The following is a 16164-nucleotide window of genomic DNA, read 5'->3' on the forward strand; positions in this document are numbered from 1 at the left end:
GTATCCTCAACTGATACACAGATGTAGGAAACCCAGTGTCAGTGATATCCCTGCAGTACTACACTATACCAGTAGCCATTCTTACTGAGCCACACACATCCCTGTGAAGAATGCTGTTTGGCATATAGCAGTCTCACGTACATGCCAACACACTAGCGATATGTTAATCCACGACTGGAAATGTATACAGTGGCCTACAATGCATTCTGCACATGACACACATGACCACCACATGGGTATCATACAGATGGATACCTGTTGTCCAAGCCATGCTCTATTACTGTAACGCAACTGTAACTTTGTCATCAGCATGTACTTAACATAGTATTCCAGTAGTACCATGTAGGTGGCAGCACCCATCATGTAGAACGGGTAATGGTGTGTACATATGGACAAGTGTTTTCTTGTCTATCCTGTGATATTCACATTTCCAAAGGTATTGTGCAGTCCCTTGGTGTATCGCCTAAGCAAGAAGGTGTCTTTATGCATATCAGCAACAGTTGCCATACACCTACACTGGATGTCCATTACTCACAGACTTTGCTGTGTTATAACATGTGTGACATATACTCCAGACATGAACCCTCACCCACATTAATATATCACAGCTTTCATGAGTGTGTGTCATCCAGTTGGCCTAGGACACAGATCACTGCAGTAGCCTGCATTGTCAACAACATACATGTATGGCGTACAGTCTGGGAATCTGCAGGACATGCTGGCACAGGTAACAACTGTATTCACATGAGGCAGGCTTCACACATAGGAACTATTTAAGGTCACAGGTACATATCTCTATGTGGCACACACATACCTGATGTGTGCATTGAAATTACTGTTATAATTATATGTCATACCATAATAAAAGCAACACCCACCACACATTGACAAACTGTGTGACAAAAACACACATGGCATTTGTAGGATTCAAACCCCTACCTAACTATGTTATGACACTTGAGAGAGATGCATTAGCAGAGCACACTATTTGCATTACTGGGTGGTTTCCCTTCTCCTGCTATACTTATAGGGTGCTGACATCATCAGTCTTTACAAAGAGGAATGTACATCATGTAGTGTGTTATTCCAGTTGCCAAAAGGTCCATTTCTTTCAAAGCGAATTGCACACACCCTGCCCCCACCCCAAATACACACACACTGAGCATTTGCAGGATTCAAACCCCTACCTAACTATGTTATAACACTTGAGAAAGACGCAGTAGCAGAGCACGCTATTCACATTACTGGGTGGTTTCCTTTCTCCTGCTATACTTATAGGGTGCTGACATCATCAGTCTTTACAAAGAGGAATGTACATCATGTAGTGTGTTATTCCAGTTGCCAAAAGGGCCATTTCTTTCAAAGAGAATTGCACACACGCTGCCCCGCGCTCCCAAACACACACACTGAGCATTTGCAGGATTCAAACCCCTACCTAACTATGTTATGACACTTGAGAGAGACACATTAGCAGAGCACACTATTCAAATTACTGGGTGGCTTTTCTTCTCCTGCAGTATTTATAGGGTGCTGACATCATTATTTAGAAAGAGGTATGTACATCTATTACTATCCCTCAGTATGGGGGATAGAATATATATGCATTAACAGACGCCTACTTCAGGGTCACATATGCACATCAGCACTGCCAGGTTATGTTTTATACCATGCTTCGTGACCACAGGACTTGTAACACACAACACAACCAGGGGGTGTATCCATATACATCACAGATACACACACCTCTCGGTTGTTACCACTGCACTAAGCATGACAGGCCATACATATACAACTAGCATTGTGCAAAACTGACTTTTGGTTTGGTGTGTAGTTCAGACCACCCCTCCCATATCCAGGAACCACACTTGGCTTCCCTGGGAACAGTGTAGGATATGAAGGTGTTCACATACACCATTACAGTGGTTAACTTCAGGTACAGGAATATTGAGTGGGGAACTACTCAGGCCTCAACAACATCACCCTACAGCCAGTACAATTTGTGAATCCATGTGCTATGGCAGAACCAGTCACCACAGCCACAAGGGGGAATACATATTGGACCTGACCATCAGCAACATGGGGACTCTATGTTCCACACCAGAGGTAGACCACCATTGTTAATATCTGACCATAACCAACTTTCCCTGGACGTCCATATCCCATCCCACCCCCAGGCAAGGAAATCACTGCAAACAAAGTATTTCTCAAAAGCAGACTTTGCACTTGTGAAGACTGGGGTGGAATACTTCAAAGGCCCCATGCTGGAGGATTATACAGCCCAATCTGCAGAATCCTTTACAAATGCATTCTATGAGCATCTGGAAGGTTTGCATTGATCATGCTATCCCAAATAAAACCAAGACTCCTCCACAACAGGAGACCTGTCTGGTTTACACCAGCCATATATAAGCTGTACAACAGAAGGAGGGAGCTAATACATTACAGAGCAATATCCCACAGAGGGAGGACATCTCTGAACAGTATTGGCAAGACACTTCAATCCCTCACAATCATCACTTGCAAGTTTTGACAGTGAAATTGTCCAGACACTGCAGATAAGGCTCCCCTCAGTCTGGAATTGAATCCCAATTAATGTTAGACATAGCCCCTCGCCAACCCTCTTCCAGCAAACTCCAGCCACATGGATGTGACATTGCAAATTCAACCCCTGGGATCTCCACTGTGTCCCTGCTTGATGGAGGCACAGCACACTAGCCTTAAACGGTGCCTTCTGTGACCTACTTTACAGAGGCACAGTAGGCTACTGTACTGGGGAGGCAGATGCCAAATACACTCTGGCTAGGCTTATGTATTCCCTAGGGCAAACAGCCTAGTATTGACCTCTACACCCATATGTTTATGTTTCGGATGCACAATATTTGTTGCTGATAAACTGTTTGCAGGTCTTTATTGCCATAGCTTTCCCTGTTTCTATGAACAACTTGTGTATCTGTGGAAGATGTTTGAATATGAGAGGGTTCCACTATATTACTTATGTCTCTGTTGTCATTTAACTGTGTGCACTGGGCAGATTGCTGTATTGTGGTAGGTTCCTGGCTTAACACATACAAATGCCAGATATGTGTGGCCAACTGCTATACTGAGACATGGCCTAAGTGTGTGAGCATGCCCAGTTCAGGCTTTCCATGGTTTGTTGCCTGACATATGTCTCATTTATCAAAGTGTGTGAGCATGCCCAGTGTGACCTTTCCATATGTTGAGATCTGAGGTCCACCACATTTGTGGTTGTGTGTGAACTTGAACAATATTTGACATTTATAGTTGTGTGTTGGAAGTCATGTTGTGTTCTTACTGCCCAACTGCTTTGTGTCTGAACCCAACAGGGATTATGCTGTGCCTGCAGGGTTTCCATGGGATAGTTTGCATACACTTGTCAACATTCTTTCATACTGACCAAACACTGTAATATTGTATAGTGTACTGGTTCAGTCCTTTCACTGTGGTGGACAGTATCCTGGGTTTCAGTCCTATCACTGCTTTAAATATTCATACTGAGCACACCAGACTGGTTAAGGGCCAGTTGTGCAAATATGACCATGTTGCATTTTGTTCAGCTATGGCCTACTTAAACCAGGCTTGTCCAACATTAGTAGTGTATTCCACAACTTGAGTGGACATTGAGAAACACTAGGCTATGTGCCCTAGGCCATTTCTAATCCTAGTCAGAGAGTGTGTTTGTCCTTCAACACACATTTTAACTGGAGTTTGCCATGACATTTTTCAAGGTTAGTATACTGTGCCTCTGTCTAACCGTGACATAAAAGTGATACCCAGGGTAAACTACAATCTCCCATCCACTCATCAAGATTCCTCTTGAAGAGAGTCAGTGAGGGACTCTGGCTAATCTGGACTGGGAGTTTACTCAAGAGTGGAGGGGGCTTCTGGGTTATGGATCAATCACTATAGCATGTCCTATTTAGGTCAGTGATGAGGTTCAGGTCTCTCATGTGCATAGCTCAATGGCATTCAGATTTTACAAGGTGCAGCATGTGCATTGATTCCAGCTTGGACATGGCTTTATACATCAGGCACAGATCGCCTCTGGGCAGGCAGTATGCCACTGTGTGGAGCTGCAGTTTGTTTAATCAGGCAACACATGGCATCTGTTACAGCCCTTTGATCCTCCTGGTGAGGTACTTTTGGGGTCTTTCCAGTTGCTGGAGGTGTCTGCTAAGGTACATCCCACAAGGGCCATTGTACTCAATTGTGAGCCTGATGAAGGATGACTGAAGAGGCACGATGACCTCCTCTGATCTAGATGTGAATACCTTCATGATTAGGTGGGTATATGAAATGTTTCTCTAACCACTACGGCCACATGGTTGTCAAATGCAAGATTTCTATCAACTTGTGTCCCCAGGTCTCTTATTACTTCTAAAGTACTTAATGGGTTAACACCTATGTGGTAATTGGTGGGCACTTACTGTTTTTCCAAAGGGGATGACTATACACTTTTCTGCATTTAGCTTGATGACATGGCTCTGGCACCAGTTGTCTGTTTCTATGAGGCCCTTTTGTAGGATGCTTGTGTCAGCTGGAGGGTCAGATATGGTGCCCAGTTTGTAGTCATCTGCAAACTTGTTCAGACACAGTCCTTCCATGTTGGCCTGTACCTCTGAGAAATATATACCACACATGGGAGGTCCCAGGACTGAGCCTTGTGGGATGCCAGTTGTAGCTGGTTTGGAGTCTGACATGGCTGCAGCATTTCTGACCATGTCAGTTCTGTCCTTGAGCTGGTTTGCAACCCATCTACTGACATAGGGGTTTATATTTAAGCTGGTGAGCTTATCTATAATGAACAAGTGGGGTATTGTATGGAAGGCTTTTGCAAGGTCCAGATAGGCTGTGTGGACCACCTTTCCCTCATCAATGGCCTTGGTGACTGTTTCAAATGACTCAACCAGGTTTAAGGGGCAGGATCTGCCCTTAAGAAAGCCACACTGGGTAGGGTCCAGTGTCTGTAGGTCCCCAATATCTTTATTTCTGAGGTCCATGATGATCCTTTCCATAGCTTTGCAGACCAAGCTAGTCAGGATTCTGGGGTGATAGTTTGCAGTATCCATTCAGTCACCACCTTTGTGGAGAGGGACCACTGTTGCTGTACACTGCTCTTTGGGTACATATCCTGTGGTAAGGCTGAGATTGAGCAGTAGTTTTATTTGGTGTTCAATTCTTCTTGGAGTTCATGTTGGACACAGCCCAGGACACCATCTGGTCCCATTGATGCTGTGTGTTTTGCTTTGGAGATGCTGGCTGTTACCTGAGCATCTGCAATGTCAGGGGGACAGCACTCTGCTGGGATAGATATTTGGCGTTTTGGTAGTGGGGGGGTGAATTTTGCACTGAACCTGTCAGGTTGGATGTTGGCAATGTGTGTGGGTTTGGTGTATTGTTTGTCATTTTGGACTAATTCTGAGCATATCTGTGAATTCCCACCCAGGTTCCTACCATCAGTTAAGAAAGCCTTGTGATTATCCTTAGTGTCCTGTGCAATTTTTATCTTGTAGCTGGCCTTAGAGGATTTTATGTGTGGCCATAGTTTTTTGTCATAATACTGATCAGAGATGACTTCCCTTTTTGGGTTTTGCTCTATCATGTAGTAGCTTCCTCCTTCTCTTGCATGGTTTGGTAATGGCTGGGGTCCACCAGGCCGGATGCCTGCATTTGGAGGATTGGGTCTTGGTTTTATTTGGGATTGCATAATCCATGCATTCCTGAAGGTGTTCATAGAATGCATTTATAAAGGGTTCTGAGGTCTGGGCCATATTTTCCACAGGCACAAGGGCTTTAATGGATTCCACCTCAGTTTGGAGGAGTGCAAATTTGCCTTACACATGTTTTTCACTGTGGTTTTCTGGCCAGGGACTGGGGTCAGGATGTGAATATCCAGTGAGATTACTCTATGGTCTGATCTTACCAGTGAGGGATACACTTCTCGTCTTGGGCATAGAGTCCCCATGTTGGTGATTATCACGTCCAGTATGCTTACCCCTCTTGTGGGAGTGGTAAGTTGTTCCATAGCATTTTGGTTTATGAATTCTAGGAACCTTTGCCCTAGGGTGTTGGAGCTAGAATAATGCTCCCAGTCTATGTTTGGGTAGTTGCAGTCACCCAATATAATGTTGTTTGGAGAGACCTTCATATTTTCATGTGTTCTCAAGTAGGCCAACTGTGGTTCCTGGATTTAGGAGGGTGGTCTGTAGCAGGCTACAAACTGGGAGGCAGTTTTAGCCACTGTTACTTGCCTGTGGATAGTCCGTGCTGCTTCTTGCTGTGGCACCAACCTGGGGATGTGGTTATCCTTGACAATTATTGATAGTCACCCTCCTTTTGTAGTTTGTTCCATGTTTTGGGGCTGTAAAGCATGGTATGAGGTGTAACCTGGTAGTGTTAGGGTGCTCTTGTGAGCCTTGAACCAGGTTTCTGTTACTGCACAGATATCTACATTCTCCATGCTGAGGAGAGTTTGGACTGCATGCATCTTGCAGTTTAGACTTCTGGCATTGGGTAGCATTACTTCTAGTTTCTTATCCCTTGTGATACCTATGGAGGTGGGTTTGTGTTTTGAGCCTTACCTATTCAAGGCACTATGGGGGTGACAACAGGCTTTGCCAGTATCCAAAAGGCCAGGGGTGATAGGTGCAAGCCATCCCTAGCGGGTGGAGCATCATGTCTTGCTCAGCATGTCATCCCAGGCTGACAGGCATTGGATCCCCTTTGACTAACAGCAATACTTAAGCCAATTGTTGTAATTGATCATCTTGTCTTCATATTGTGGCATCATGCTTGGTGAGGGTAGTATGTTAGTCAGGGTCATCAAGTTTGCATATACTACATGGTGTTACATTGCTTAACACATGGCAATCATGCCTCAGGTGGTGCTGCAGGGCTGCCTATGTTGGATGCACATACTACACTCCCTGTACATGTTTGAAAGCAGGTTGTGTCAACTTAGGCATCCCTTTTACTATATGTGTGAGTCAGAGAGAGGTATCATTTCCAGGGTTCCTACTGAGCCAGTGTATGTGCTATGCGTTGCCTCTTTGCCAAGGCCAAGGCATACTGGGCATGCCTCCTTCTGCCTACTGGGGCAGGCTCAGGTTGTTCCTCCTCCGAGTCACGCTCTGCCTGTGATGGCCTTGGCAATGGTGGGGGGCTGTTTGGCCAGGGCCTATGCTGGTCCTGCTGCAGCTGTTTTCGCAGAATCATATTATGTAGCATAGCACATACCATGACAATTTGGGTACATGTAGTTGGTGAGTACTGCAAGGCTCCACCAGATGTGTCCAGGCACCGGAACCATGACTTGAGCAGCCCAAACACATGCTCTATTACATTACGTGTTTGTGCATGTGCCTCATTATGGCATTCCTGTTCAGGTGTGTGTGCATTTCTGATGGGTGTCATCAGCCACGGCTCCAGTGCATAGCCAGCATCCCCCAGTAGGTGACCATGTGGGATGTCCCCATTGGCAAATGTCTGGTACAGCTGCGTCAGATGCCAGATATGGGAATCATGGTAGCTTCCAGGGCAGCCAGCACACACATTCAGTATTATGCCCTGGGCATCACACACGACCTGGCAGTTGATGGAGGGAAAGCCCTTGCGGTTGAAGTAGACCCTACCCCGCTCACCGGCTGGTGCTTTGATGCATATGTGCGTGCAGTCTATTGCACCCACTACCTCAGGGTATTCCGCTATTTGCTGGAAGAGATGCATATTGCTGGCCAATACCTCACGGGAATTGGGGAAATATACATGATCACCAACATGTGCTGACATGGCATCCAGGAACTGGTGCAGTACCCTGGATGCTGATGCCTGTGATATCCCCATCATATCACCAGTTGGTCTCTGGAAGGTACCTGTTGCTAGTATTCTTAGGCCAACACATACCTTGGTTTCCACTGGGATGGGTTCCTCTCTGTTGGTTCTGTGTGTGAGGCGTGGCCTGCACAGCTCAACAATTTGCTGTAGGAGGTCTCTGTCCACTCTATAGCACTCCACTATCTCCAGCTCATGTAACCCCTGGTAGGTGACCCTGGGCCTGTACACTCTTCTCCGTTTCCTCACTGTGGGTTGTCTGGCAGCATTTGCATTGTCACCACCCTCAGCATGTTGCATATGTCACCTTATAACAGCTATGGCAGCCCCTAGCATTTTTTGTCTGAGTGAGGCTTTTTCAGTTTTCACTTCTAATAGCTTACTCCAGTGTTGCAGTGTCTCTTGAGAGAAACATACTGCACTGTTGTTTGCAGAGTTTTAAGTGCTGGGCTGGGCTACTGTTCTGCCTGTGTAATTGCCTGCTTCTGATTGTTTTCACCTGTTACCTCTGCTAGTATTCCCTGGTAGCTTCCTACAATTTCTTCTGCTTCCTTTTTCCTTTCTGTTTCCTCAGAGGGGTGCGACACAAACAAGCACAAACACGCTCACAGCAGCTAACACGCGTGCACACATGCTTAGACGGACTAAAACTTGTTTATTCGGGTTTAAACGCGCATACACCAGTGCAAATGAGCTAACAGGTCTTTAAACAAGCTTCTACATGCTTACTCCAGCTGAAACGCACGCACTCGCACTTATACGCACGCACCCTATCTTACTCGGGCCTCCAAGCGCGCACATGCGCGCATGCACAGCCAGCAAGAAACTTTGGTGTTATCCACAGTGTACACCTTCCATTTCTTGGTTTTCCCATGTCTACTTCTTGACACACCTCTTTCCATGATGTGTGACTGACAGCTTTCACATGCCACTCTGCTCCACTGAGCTGCATTTCTTTCATACATACCCCCCTGTGATGTCACCTATCTCTTACTCTGTTACTCCCCCTTATCCTACTCCTACACTCCAGGGATTGTGCTCATTTGCTATGTAAAAGTGCGATTCACTATCCTAACACTCATTTACATAGGATTGCCTACTAATGCTTAGTTACATGTCTTACACTGAGCTTCCCCCCTTAGCAACCCCTAGTCGGTGGCCATGTTGTTTTCAGCCTGCTATTCCCTTACATTGTAAATTCATGGTTTGCATAAAATTTTTAAATTTTATTTTTCTGTTTTTTACAGCGCAGCCCGTTTGCGCGGCGCTGCGCTACATTTAAACATCGGCCGAAAAAAAAAAAAACATTTTTATTTTAATTTTCCATGGGGAACATATTTGGCCATTGGCATGCTTCCTGGAACATATGCAATCTTTATTTGCAGCTGACAAGAATCCATTGTGCTATTTGCAGAACGGTACTCAGTTGTCAACTGAGTACATTTCTGCAGATAACACGGCTCTTACACGGACAGGTTTGTGCTTCCTGGATCGCAAAATTACCTCATTTGCATGCCTTTCAGCTGCAAGTGAGGTAATTTGCATATCCAAGCCATGTCCGTGTAAGAGCCGTTTTAGGAGCTCTCTTACATGCCCCTACAATGGGTTCGTGGATCGCTCGTTGGACATGATGGCTGCATGGAGTCTTACACTACTCTTAGACTCCGTGCAAGCCATCGTGAATCCTGCCCCTGGTTTACATTTTAGAGCAATATTTGGGAGTTCCAGATCAAGAAGTCCCTTTCTATCAAACTTACAGAGAATATGGTGCATTGTTTCACACACACACACACACACACACACACACACACACACACACACACACACACACACACACACACACACACACACACACACACACACACGCACACACACAAAAAGATTAAATATAACATCCAGATTACTGAAGATATCTTTAGCCAAGGCAAAACGTTCATGTAGGTCCTACGTTACATAGCAATTTAGTTATTACTGTTTTTCAAAAACTATAAACATCTTTAATTCATATTTGCAAGTTCTCCTGAGGGTTTTTACACTTTTCATTGTAATGATTTGTCATATATCTGTTGTCCTTTTAGCATTGCTGAAATGGTGAAACGGTCATAGTGTAGGACCCAATCATTTATCTGGACACTTTATTGAAACCCTTGAAGAAATCATTAAACCATTTAAATTAAACAACTTGTTTCTGAATAACACTATAACCAGAAAATATCAGCTTTTCCATATTACACCAATACATATGGACGGTAGAGCTGAAAAGGAAGACAATGATTCATCATTAAGCTCAACATTATTGGCAGGTGTTTAGAAAGATGTCCGGTTAGCATACTGAAAGCTGGCAGCTTCTACTATTCTCTTATGGATCACTGTCAATATGTTTTTTTAAAGGGTATATTCACTATGACTAAATTATTCAACTTTTATTACAAAAAGAGCATGACCTTAGATCTAGGCCTAGCTGGAGTGGTAATCTACTTCAACCTTGAAAAGACCTTTGACAGCCTGAAACACAGTGTAAATACTGTATGTGTGCAAAGATATACCATTAACCATTACATAATATAATGCGTTGTAAGGTAACTCATATATAGTTTTTTAAAGCATTTCTGTACAGGAATGCCAGTCTACATCTTATGTCCCATAATCTACAATTTAGTCTTTACTGATCTTCCAATTGACTCAAAATGCTGTATCAATAACTATGTGAATGGTTAGAGGCTGGTATGACTCAAAGTGCAGATATCACACACATAAATGACTACTAAAACTGGTGCATAACTGGATTACCTCTACTGGGCTGACTTTCATTATGAAGAAATGTAATGTAAAGAGAATAGGTAAAATGTCATTAAATATGTGATTATATCTTAGCAGTACTAAACTTTAAGAAACGATTCTTATAAAAGACTTAAGTACAGAGATGACCATTAGTACAGAGGTTAAGGTTACAAGCTGTAGCTCCTATGGTACATGGTTTGATTTCCTCAACCCATGTTTGCCTACTGTGTGAGCTTGCACAAGTCACTTAATCAGACATTCCTCCTGGGTCTCCTCTGAAATGGGACTGTGTGACAAGTGGACCTACTTGGTTAACAAATAGGATTATTATTATATAAATTAACTATAGGTTGCATTATACCAAACATTCCTTTTAAACTAGCTACAGAGGTCTTCAACAACTAGGTCTACTGTTAAAGACTAATTCATCAAGGGATCCAAAGATACATGGGTCTATCACTCTAATTCATGCCCTATTACAGCATGTACTAGAGCACTGGAGATGCTTGAAGATTACCACAACCCTTACTCTATCCCATTCATGTGAGAGTCTAGAAGGAAAGTGCATAGGCAGAAACTGCAGTATATAGGAGATTTCAGGGTAAGTAACTGATGAGTGAAGATCATGTTAAATATTCTACTTCATCCATTTCAAAAAGTGTATAATTAAGATGGACTGGGTGTTTTCCTTATTCTGGCCTGTTGTTTAAGGCAGGGTATGGGAAATCTCTATGCCAAAGAATGTCATAGCTGAATTTGTTTAGATCAAAACTTACTTAAGTGGTTGAAACTTTGTAGTTAATATCATATACTTTCTTTCATTGACCTTATAACCTGGCAGATCCTGTCAGTAAAGAAGAGGGTTCTGAATGGGATGTGGAGTAAAGACAAAATTATGGAGAAGTAGAATCTGGTCATCTGTGAAAAAGGGCAATCTGACCAACATGTTACATAGGTCCCTCAACTGAATCAAATAAGGGGAATGGGTCTGATAGAAGCTGTTATGTTTCTAAAGCCAGGACAAAAAATAGTTGGGCAAGAGGCAGTCTTACTGTAGCCCTCTTGTTAACTTTAGATGTGTTAAAAAATATATATGGACCAAGGCTGACTACTGCTGATTAATCATCATAAATGGCCTGTCAAACAAGAAGGAGTGAAATGGGAAAACCAGATTGGTACAGGACATAGAAAGTAATGCCTTTTCTGCATCTGGTGTCAGGACAGCACATGGATGAGGAGAATTGTTTGAAGTCTGCTGCTGGTGAACTGCTATTAAAATATTACATCAAATATGCTTACCTTTAATAAACCCTGTTTGGGCTGTATGTATGAATAACTGAAGGCAGGTGAAGTGTTATTTTCAGGGCTCATACAGATGTGAAAAGCATATAATCTAGGTTAGTCATTAAACAGGTTAGGGGATGCATGACCTCAGTAGTAGAAGAGTAAGTCACTAATACTGACTGCAGCAAAACACGGACTTCTCCATATCTGTAGTATACATTTGCATAACAGATGATAACAAATTGGCAAACTAGCTAAGAACCTGTTATAATAATTAAATAAATGTAGAGTTTGCCATCAGCTCAGTAACATTTGTTAGAGATGGAGGCTCTATAGTGGCTGTTACTTTGGTTTTACAAGATGCAAACCACGGGCATCTGCTTTATGTCACGTGTTACACATATTGTACTTCTGTTTCAAAATTCTTAAGATGCAAACCTGTATTTTCAGTTCCTTATACTCCTTCCTCTGAGTTTTGTAAATGTCCCTTTGGTATGGCCTGTGTAACTAGGAACAAATCCAGATAAAGTGTACCACCTAGAGTGCCATATGATAAACTTTATACAGTCTTCTGAAAGTGAGCAGATGCAGATGACACTTTAAAACGTTAAGCTATAATTGCATATAAAAAGTTTTTTATGTGTGTTTGCAACCAAATATTTCTAAAGATGGTCATCCAAAACAATGTTTTGGTAAGCATAGTTTAAATGTAGTTATGAAGACTTTTGAACCCCTTCTAACAATGCAAGACCTTTTCCCAGACAATGTTTGGGGAACCTTTACAAAGTACTTACCTGCATGACAGTTAATTTATTAACCCAAATTCATTCAGTTTTAATGCAGGTACCCGAGTCTGCTTTGAATATTTCAAAAAATATATGTCCTTGCCTTATTTTTTAACAAGCTGTTTATTCTTTCGCCTTAGTCTGCATTGCATAAGAAAATGACTTCTTTCTGTTGTAGTAAGATTTGGCACCTGCTGAAGCATGAATAGTACCTGAGGTCTCCTTTATGCTGTCCACTTATCTTTAAGATCATGATCATGTCTGATAAGTAGCTCCTCTAAAGTCTCATTTTAAGATCTGATTTATTTCTCCCCATTTGAGTGACTTTCACAACTATCTCCTAGCTAGCATATTTTGTCTAGTATGTTTAGATAGTGTAATAGGTAATGTTTTCTCTTGATCCTTAAAAGACATTTCCACATTAGGAATAATTATAGTATGAATGCTGAAAAATGCCACAATATCTAAATACATATCGCCAATCACCCAAAATACTGAACGTACAAAAGATAACACAAGGAAAACTATTTCCTTTTGTGATCTCTAAACATAATCCTACCAAACCATCCAGACCTAATTTGTCTAAATAATGGTAGTATTATGAAAAGGGTTTTTCTAAGGTAATGTAGGTGAAGCCTCTCCTCACCCCCTTTTGTAATACATGTTAACCCCATCCCCAACCCTGCCATTAACACTAACCCTGCACCTTTCTTAGATAAACCATTTCTATTACACCATTAAATAAGGAATCTCAGACACACACTACATACAGACACACATACACACACAGCACAACACTAAACCTATCCTCCTACGTAGCCCTTCCTCTAACCTTAACCAATAAACACTAACATTAAAAACTAAACTTATCCTCTTATTTAAATGTAACCCCTACTCACATGCACACTCTCACGTCTTATACAAAAGCACGTACCTCTTACAACAAAATGGTCATTCAAAAAAAATGCATGTTCATTAAAAGAAACATTTGAACAAACACACCTGCAATTCACTCTGTCATACAATCATACTGTGACTATCTCTGAGATATTGTTTTTACGGGAATAGGAAATAAACAATGTACTTACTTTTCTAGACACAAGTGGACATTTAAGCAACTTATCTAACATCAGTAACTTAATAACCCTCAAAGAAGAGCTCATGGCAGCTCAAAAGCTCGAGTAATTGCAAAATCTATGTTGGTAGAATTAAAAGTATTACATCATATCTGTGTTTCAGTGTCTTTGTGTTTTCTGTCAGTGGACCAACACAGCACTTGTTATTTCTTCCAATCATTATAGTGACACTGCTCCTAATATCAATTAAAATGTTCATAGACTTCCCCTTTAGTTTCATTACCATCAGTAACAGCTTAAGTTCTCTCCTGTTTCAACCACATACACACACACACGCACATATACTATAGTGACACTGCTCCTAATATCAATTAAAATGTTCATAGACTTCCCCTTTAGTTTCATTACCATCAGTAACAGCTTAAGTTCTCTCCTGTTTCAACCACATACACACACACGCACATATACTATAGTGACACTGCTCCTAATATCAATTAAAATGTTCATAGACTTCCCCTTTAGTTTCATTACCATCAGTAACAGCTTAAGTTCTCTCCTGTTTCAACCACATACACACACACGCACATATACTATAGTGACACTGCTCCTAATATCAATTAAAATGTTCATAGACTTCCCCTTTAGTTTCATTACCATCAGTGACAGCTTAAGTTCTCTCCTGTTTCAACCACATACACACACACACGCACATATACTATAGTGACACTGCTCCTAATATCAATTAAAATGTTCATAGACTTCCCCTTTAGTTTCATCACCATCAGTAACAGCTTAAGTTCTTTCCTGTTTCAAACACACATACACACACACACACACACACGCACACACGCACACACACACACACACACACACACACACACACACACACACACACACACACACATTGCATGACACAGAAGACTACTGGATCAACAATCTGCATCTCTAGTTTACTAGGTTCTGCAGTAATTATATAGCATTTCCTGTTCAACACATGTACAACCTATTGTACTGTACTTGCTGTATTGCAACCTGTTGTACTGCAATGTCCTGTTTAACACATTTGCAACCTGTTGTACTGCAATTGTCTGCCTTATTGTGCCTGTTATATCATATTTTATTGCTGTTTTCACTGTTTACAAAGTTCATTTTGATATTTTCACTGTTTGTTAAGTATTTGTTGGTATGTTTTGCTGTTGCAAAGCAATCTGTTCTGTTTGTTCTGGTTTCCCTGGTAAACAATGTTAAAGTAACTGACTTGTTAGCTGTTTAAAACAATCTTTAGAGTCTTCTTGCTGCCTTTCTGCTGTTTTAATTTTTTTTTTAGTGTCTAACTACTATTTTGTTGTTGTGTTAAACATTCTCTAGTGGTTCCCGCCAAAACTAGTGTAGCTAGTAGTTTTAGCATAGTCCAGATACAGGTTTGCTGCATCTGGGTCTGTTTGTAGTGGCCATACCTCTCAACTGTCCCTGCTTTACAATGACGTCCCTGATTTTGACTCAGATTTTAGCTCTGTCCCTCTTAATCCCTCCTAAGACTGGTGACCTTTGGAGGAAAGTTGGTGAATTACACTTAATGAATAATGACAATAATTATGAGTTGTAGATTTCTTTAACTTCACAAAATATACATTAAATCATATGTTAGTATTCTGTGAATGTCTCAGTTTAATAGCACTAATATTCCAAAAGTGTCCCTGATTGTCCCTGATTTTTTTCTGGTTTTATCCCTGATTCTGTTGAAATTTGTCCTTGATTGGTTGAAAGCTATGGTAGTGGCTGTTTGTTCTGAGCACTTTTTCCAAGCCATCCTGGATTGGAAGGGGCCTTTCTGCACTCTAGTGAGAGAATTGTGCTGATTGGAAGCTGTCTGGTGAAGAGTGATTGGTCTAGGACTTGTAATAAGCATCCTCATTGGTCCTTTTGAACTTTTTAATTATTTATTTTTCAGGTTTTTAGCTTTTGGTATTTAAGTCCTGCATTTGAGCAGGTTTTTGCTTGTTTGTACCGAGCTGAACAGAGATGGGCTACCAGCCACAACTGTGAGTGGAGATACCAGATGACTAGAAGCTTCTGAGCTACCCAAAAACTATAAGGTGTCTGTTTTTTTATGTACTACTTACTGCACTTTTTATTGCCTGCTGTCTACTTTTATACTGTATTTATATACTGTGTACTAAGCTACACTGTTGTACTGCAATTGTCTGCCTAACTGTGCCTGTTAAATCAAATTTTATAGGTTCATAGGTCCATAGGTAGGTACTAGGCTATTGGCCCTAGGGCCTATACAAGTCTAGCCAAAAAGGTATCCTGGCTTTCGCCACCCAAGAAAACTATTTTCCTGTGCCCCTGTCAAGCAGAACCACAGAAGTGATCCCCGGGGTGAATTT

This window comes from Protopterus annectens, chromosome 3.part1 (assembly GCF_019279795.1).
Source record: "Protopterus annectens isolate FY-2018-M chromosome 3.part1, PAN1.0, whole genome shotgun sequence".
NCBI lineage: Eukaryota > Metazoa > Chordata > Ceratodontiformes > Protopteridae > Protopterus > Protopterus annectens.